The sequence below is a fragment of the Leuciscus leuciscus genome (assembly GCF_965113295.1).
Source record: "Leuciscus leuciscus genome assembly, chromosome: 23".
NCBI classification, from domain to species: Eukaryota; Metazoa; Chordata; class Actinopteri; order Cypriniformes; family Leuciscidae; genus Leuciscus; species Leuciscus leuciscus.
Window position 1 is genome coordinate 26,838,175 of NC_138747.1, and position 7,936 is coordinate 26,846,110.

Consider the following 7,936-nt stretch of genomic DNA (forward strand, 5'->3'; position numbering starts at 1 on the left):
TCTCTGCTTACTGTGGTGAGAGAAGCACAGCACACACAAAAAGAGACAAAATGCAAGTTTGTTTTAGGGTTAATGAGCTATACTCATACGGGCTATGCCATTTATGAGAATTTCGGGGCTAACTGATGCCGACAGTTAGCAGAGCCAATTTCGTGGGTATGGCTAAACCCACAATAGAGATTTTGACAGGCGGTAGCCTGGGGGTCGTTTCGCGACGCCCGCTTGGATCGTTACTCTATTATTCAGCTTTTCCTGGGGTCTCTCTTAGGTTCTGTCTCTAAGTGGAATGAGAGAAACAAATCACAACAGAATGGAGAAAAGACAAGGTTGGAGGTAGGGAAGAAAAAGGGGAGACACAACACAAGGAAGTGAATTGGTCTGCAATGAAATGTCACAAACAATAACACGGGGAGCGTTATATAATAAAATGAGAGAAAAATTTAATTAAATTAAATAAAGAGGCCTAAGCCTATTAACACTGCTAGAGTTATCGGGACAGGACCTCGAAAGAAGGTGTGTCTTAGAGAGAAAAAGGTGGGCCCAAGCGCTTAAAATACACCAGAAGGAATAGCTAGTATTCTGTGGTTCATAATAAGTGGATGGGTTCTATCAAATTTTTGTTTACCTGGGGTGAATAGAGGTCATCCAGGTGGAAACCAGCGGGCGCGGTCAGACCCTCCGACGGTCCCAACACCAGAAGGAGTGCAGTGTCAGTTACGTCGGACAGATGATCCCCGCCCACCGGAAACCAACCAGTGATGACGTCTCACTCACCACAGTGCACTGACTGAGTCCTGCCAATAGATACACAATGAGGGATTAAAATGTTAGACTTAAAGTAAATTAAGGCTTTCTGGTTTCATCAAATTGAGTAAATATGTATGCAGGAGTCAGAGGCAAAGGCTTTACTAAAATAATGATACAACAAAAGGAAATTACGATAATTGGTTGTAATTATCAGAATAACCTACCCCCCCCTTGGAGAGACTGGAGAAAGAGGGAAGAGAAAAATTATTATCAATGAAATAAAATTTGAATAAACAACACAGGTTTGAGACGCAGGCAGAGGAAAAGGCCCCGGCAGTGGGTTTGTGCCACAAGGGTGAGGGCCGTGTTTCCTCTCAGTGGTCCACCTGGTTGAATAGACACAATTTGAAAAATGCAAACTTGTTTAAATTAAAATTCAAATAAGCATGCAAGGAGAGGTCCAAAATAATAATAATAAGGAAGGAAAGAAAATTAGAATGATAACAGTGATGTATCAATACTAAAAATAATCAAAACTGAAATTCAGAATGACTTCCTATAATCCTTACAATAACACTGAGGTTATTAGTATTGATCATAAAAATAATCAAACGAAAAGGGGAGCAAGGAGACACTTCAATGCAGACTGGGGGTGAGACAGATATTGATAAGTCGACCCAAGATGGCCACACGGTGGCGTGCTCCTTTCTAGGTGGACTATCAATGAACTGAGTGACTCAAATCTAAGTTTTAATTCAAAAAGTTTTTTTTTCGAACTTCACTTAAGGTGTGACAATCAAAACAGAAAAGAGAATTGTCTAACTCCAAATAACATCAGCATAAGCTAAGCTTTGAATGCAGGTAAGTATTTGGGAGCTAGACTCGGGGAAAAGGAGAGAAAATTAAATGCAGAGAGAGAAGGAAAAAAAAAATTAAAGCAAGTATTATCTGAAAACGCCCACCAGATGGCGTAATTGCGCTCGTGCAGGTTGACGTCAGTGGGAGGCGGCGCTCACGCGGGATGACGTCGGTGGGGGCGCGTACTTTGAGAACTGCCCCACACTTAGAGGCTGCCCTCTAGTGTCGGTCAGTGGCGTAATTCAGCAGATTTTTTTTTTTCTGTGGAATCACGTGGTGTTTTGCGCTTCTGTTGCATGCGGAAAACTGACGCGAGTTTCACAACATGTGGCTAACAGGAATTACACATTATACATTATACACATGAGACGGTTTAAAGAAGAAGAAGAGGGATTATCATCTGTTTTCTTAATTCATAAAACTGGTCTCCAATTACACATTACATATGGTTTACAATAGAAACAGGAATTAGAACTTCTGTTTACTTACACATTAAACGGTTCAAATAAAAACAGGTATTAATACTTCTGTTTTAATTAATAGAGCCGTGAGCACGACAGGAATTAAACATCTGTGAACAGGAATTATTTCTTCTGTTTTACTTATAGAGCTGTGAGCGAACAGGCATTAGACTTCTGTTTAATTACTACAGCGGTGAACAGGAATTATCTCTTCTGTTCAATCTCCCATAAACATTAATCAAAATAGCGCTTTTATGATTAAGCGTAGGTTTGCAAAACTGGATCGCGACGCCAATTTTTGACCAGGAGTTTATCGTTAACGTATTGTATTTAATAAGGCCTATAACGACTGAAAACTGAATGCACTGTTCAGATCAGATTTACGTCTTCGTACTAAAAGAGATTCCTTCGTCTTATTTAGTCGGTTTAAATCATATATTACATGTACAGAGACCAATGTAACATCGTGAACTGCAGTTTTTGCAGAGCTGAGCTGGCTTTGTGCCTGCCTTCAGCTGGGTGAGTTCGCCTTAGCGACTTATCTCAATTCAAAAAGCGCACGTAGCCTACAATTATTAATATCATAATACACATTCAACTGAAACTGAATTTGTTCCACCACATAAGTTTGAAACTGCTTTTGGATTCTCCACCAAATTGTAACAAAAACGACTCGGGGTAAATGTGAATTAGCTCAAGAATATAGGGAATTTTAGCAATATTCATAATTATAACTCATGGTCATAATTCATAAGTCGCATGTACATTTATTTTATTAATTATCGAGATTTCCTTGTTCTGTAACTGGTCTAATCACCGTTCGATTCGTCCCGCGAATAAATGTAAGATCATCACAGTTAAGAAGGGGTATTTACAAACTCCCGGAAGGATGCTCTGGCCGCGAGTATCCCTTCCTGAGTTTATGAATTAAGAATTACTCAATGTATTCTATAATAACGAGCTTGTAGCTTTAGATCTTTTAGCTTCATTGACTTATAAGGTGGACAAAGAGGCAGTTAAAAGTATTTCATGAATTTTAATAAAATGCAAAACTAGAGATTACATAAGCTACGCATATAAACGTATGTAAAAATGCAGACAATAAAACAAACACACATTTAACCAAACAAAACATAAAACATGGCGTGATTAGAATGAAATTGAAAGAAAGAAAGAAAGAAAGAAAGAAAGAAATGGAGAGAAGGGAAAGAGGGTAACTTAATTCACAGACCTTAAAATAGACACCAGAAATTAGCTTTAGAGGGATCAGAGATAAAATACTTGCAAAAGTATGTGCTCTTTCAGGTGGTGCTGAAAGGGACGCGCGTGCGCGTGTCCGGCTGATGCTGAGGCGTTGCTGCGTCTTCTCGATGCCGCGGGAAGTTTGAAAAGGTTCACTGAATGTAACGTTACCGAGAAAGTTCAGATCATTTCCCGAGGGGAAAGGCACGGAGGAGCTTAGTTGCAAAAGGCACGGCAGCTTCTACATGACGCGAGGCATGCGTCCCACAGGGCCAAGGCCGTCCAGCTGGAACGGCGCTGCACGTGGAGAACGGAGGAGGTCCGGGATGGGAGAGACCGGAGCAGGATCAGAGTTGAGGGAGAAGAGAGCGATCGGAAGAGGAAGAGAGCGATATGAGGGGGCTTCTGCCGTTTTATCAGACATCTGTTTACGCCCCCTTCCCGAGGCTCAGCGAATCAGATTGTCTTTTTATCTGAGGCGGGAAGAATTCTGTGTGTTAATGCAGCCCGACCCCACGTGTGGAATCACGAGGGGGGCAAAATATGGTATTATGCTCGGGGAATTAAAAACGCATGGAACAATAACGTTTATCACAGTCCCTTATCAAAAATATCCTTCGTCTTGCGACGGGGATTAAAACAACACCAAAAACGAATAGTGACAAAGATAGCAACACAGAGATACGTTCATATGCATCATTACACACAAATAACTTTGGATTAAACACACTAAAATTGTCAGTGTTTCCATTATGGCCAGTGACAACACTTGCGAAACACAGGAATACGTATCAAACATTTAGTGGCTTGTTATGTGGAAGAATATCTGTTTCCAAAGTTCCAGAGTGTGTGTGTGTGTGTGTGTGTGTGTGTGTGTGTGTTCTGGAATGCCTTTGAGGCTTGGGTCGTAAAGTTTTATGGTCTGAAATTAAAGATTTTACTCTAGCAAAACACACCTCTATTATAAGGCAAAGCTAATCACACACATACATATCGGAAGGTATACATTCAAGAGCCATATTTCTACATGACGTTGCACTTTAGTGGCTTCCGTGTGTGTGTGTGTGTGTGTGTGTGTGTGTGTGTGTGGAATGTCACGTGATTCAAAGGCATGGGGGGTTTTAGTGTCAAAACAGGGTCCTCTTTGTGACCCAAATGTCCCCCTGGGGGAATCATTAACCAGCCAGTACAAAAGACGGTGTGTTTGCCATCACATGATTCCTTGATGTGAAAAGCAGATGCCATGGTGCCATTGTTGCTACAACTAGTTCTGGGAACCAGGTGCGGTTGGGCCAATACGGGGCAACCAAAATCACCTGCTCCTCGTCCTCCCTGATCTTGCGCAAGGTCTGCGCAAGAAGGCTCACTGGGGGAAATGCATACTTGCGGCCCCGCGGCCAGCTGTGCGCCAGTGCATCCGTGCCGAGCGTGCCCTCGGTCAGGGAATAAAACAGGTCGCAATGGGACGAGTCGTGGGAGGCAAACAGATCTACCTGAGCGTCCCCGAACTGATCCCAAATCAGCTGAACCGACTGGGAATGGAGTCTCCATTCTCCAGGGAGAGGCCGAAGCCGAGACAGCTCGTCGGCCGCACGGTTCAGGTCTCCCGGGATATAAATGGCTCGAAGCGACCTCAGATGCTTCTGACTCCATATGAGGAGGTGGCGGGCGAGTTGCGACATACGGCGGGAGCGTAGACCACCTTGTCGGTTGATGTACGCTTGTCTGATCAGACTAGAACGTGCTGGCCCCTGAGCAACGCACGGAAGTGGTGCAGGGCGAGACGTACAGCCAGCAACTCGAGGCAACTGACATGCAAAAAGGCGCTGGGGTCCTTTCCAGGAGCCCGCGGCAGCATGTCCATTCCACATGGCGCCCCAGCCCGTGGTGGAGGCACCTGTTGATACAACAACATGCCTGGAAGCTCATTCTAAGGGCACACTGGCCCGAAGAAAACTGAGGTTCGACCACGGGGTGAAGGTCTGACGGCAGGTCGGAGTCACTGGGACTCGGGGCGTGCCGTGTTGCCATGCCCACCTCGACCGAGTCGATTTCCATAACGAGAAAGAGATCCTCTGCACGAGGCAGAGTTTGCTCTTCTCCCAGTTGACCCGAAGGCCCAGACGAGCTTGGTGCCGGAGCACTAGGTCCCTGTGTTCGCAAACCTGGTCTCGAGAGTGAGCTAGGATCAGCCAGTCGACGAGACAGTTCAGGATGCGAACCCCGTGTTCCCGTAGAGGAACAAGGGCTGCCTCGACGACCTTCGTGAAGACACGAGGAGACAGGGCTAGCCCGAAAGGGAAAACCGCGTACTGGTATGCCTGCCCCTCGAAAGCAAACCGTAGGAACGGTCTGTGTCGAAGAAGAATGGAGACATGGAAGTAGGCGTCCTTCAGGTCGATCGCTGCCTTCGGTACAATGAAGTAGGGGCTGTAAAAGCTGGACTTCATTTCGGCTGGAGGGACAATCTCGATCGCACCCTTCGCCAGTAGGGTGGCGACCTCCACTCTCATGACAGGGGCATTGCCACCGACCATAGTGAAGCGGACTCCCCTGAAGCGGGGAGGAGACCGTGCGAACTGAATCGCGTAGCCGAGCCTGATGGTTCTCGCGACCCAACGGGACAGTCTGGGAAGCTCCCAAAAGCTGTACCAGCGGGGTCAAGCGAGCCAGACGTACACTGGTGGTGCAGCAAAGCGGAATGACCGGCCCGGACGTGGGTGGCATAGCGGCCCGGTGTGGGGGCACGGTCATTAGCCGCGCCCTGCCAGAGGAGGCCAGGGGAGGACCAGCGTCCCACGGGGGCGTACTCTGGCAGGGGTCTGGCGACAGAAGGGGACGAGAGTGGCGAGGCTCGTGAGCGGCGCGCACTGTCATCCACAGCCTCTTGGGGCTCAGAGGAAGGGGCATCAGTTTTTGAAATAAGAGATTCTCCCGCGGCCCTCCACCGGGGGACGGAGTGGCCCTGCTACCAACTCCTGAAAATAACTGAGCCCTAACTCCAAGCTGCCCATCTCGAAAGTGCTGCTTAGCCTGGTGTCTGGCCAGCTAAGGGGCGGAGACGGGCAGTGCCGCCCTCCTGCATCCCCCTTCAGCCCGGGGCCGGTGAAGGCTCGAGGGGAGGAGCCGCAGGGAGGCGGCCTCGGCGGGAAGCAGACTAAGGAGACCGCACGGAAGGATGACCATTGGTGCAGAAGGCCTCAGTCCACTTCAGGGGATGATCGAAGACTGTTGGGCGCAGTCCTCAATCACACCGCCGAGCAAGCCACCCGTCTCGAGAATGCTGCTTAGCCTGGCGTTTGGCCGGCTAAGGGGCAGAGACGGGTGGTGCCGCCCTCCTGCAACCCTCTCCTGCTCGGGGCCAGTGAAGGCTCGAGGGGAGGGGCCGCAGGGAGGCGGCCTCGGCGGGAAGCAGACTAAGGAGACCGCACGGACGGATGACCGTCGGTGCAGAAGGCCTCAGTTTGCTTCTGGGGGGGTCAAAGACTGTAGGGTACAGTCCTCAACCACACCGCCGAGGAGCCCAGCCTGGGACATGGGGGAGCTGAGAAAATGAATTCTCAGACCCCCTCACATCAACCTGGCTGAGCCCATTCCTGGACCACAGCTGTGGACATCACCTGGCCCCGGGATCACGCGGGTACCGATGTCGCCCGTAGAGCGAGGTCAGTAGTGTGCGTGGCGGATCGACCAGCCCAGACATGGGAAGCATAGCGTCCCTGCGTGGGGGCGTGGTCGAGTTTCCGCGTTCTGTCAGTGTAGGCCAGGGAAGGACCAGCGTTCCACGGCGGCCTGGTCTGACAGAACTCCCGAGTCAGCACTGCCTCGAAGGCGAAGGCGACACACAGCACTGCATGCCTGTGCCACGATAGTGACAGAGAACATACAGCCCATGATCACCACGCGATCGAGTGCAGCGAAGGCGGAGGACGCCCGCGGGCCGCGAAAAGTCACGTGGACTCCCGCGGGCCGGAAGCGTCCTGATGCACATCCGGGAAGCCTACAGCGCTCGGGGGGAGGGCGGCGCCACTCCTGCCGATGCTTTCAGCTGCCCGGGAAAGCATGGCCATCAGCTCTGGATCTGACCCGACTAACGCTGACACTCCAGAGGGAGGCAACGCAGTCGAATCGTCATTTCCAGAGGAATCAAGCCCGCCTTGAGATGCTGTGAGTGACATGACACCACCTGCTGGAGCCCCGAATGAAAACACTGGGTCCCCGAGAGAAACCAGGCACACACGGAAGCCCCACGGTTTGCGATGTGGAGGGGGGCGTGGCCCGAGGAATGCTCGTCGGTATTATGCCACACTGTAACCCTCAGATCACCCTGGCCACCAGCCAAAGTATCCCCTCTCGAGGAAGAGATAGATTGGGGTGTGGCAGAGGGGACTCTACCCACACGGAGATCATTGAGTCTCGATCTATAAATATCGCGATGGTCACGTTCCCGCAAAGAAAACGTGACTCATCCACGAGCGCTGCCGAGCGTGAATAAGCCCAACACGTGAAACAGCGCTCGTGACCGTTAGGCGGATGAATCACGCGCCCACATCCAGTAAATACACGGGCGAACCGTCTTGAAAAAGACGTGCCACGTGCAGCTCTTTTAGAGAGAGGAAAAGCTCAGC

At 49.4% G+C, this 7,936-nt stretch overlaps 1 long non-coding RNA gene across 1 annotated transcript; it reads left to right on the forward strand.

Moving 5' to 3' along the window:
* The first annotated feature begins 294 nt into the window (after window positions 1–294).
* Window positions 295–3,696, forward strand: LOC309488141. The gene is made up of 2 exons (XR_014202040.1): window positions 295–3,371; window positions 3,493–3,696. It is a non-coding gene; the product is annotated as an uncharacterized lncRNA (long non-coding RNA).
* Window positions 3,697–7,936: the final 4,240 nt, after the last annotated feature.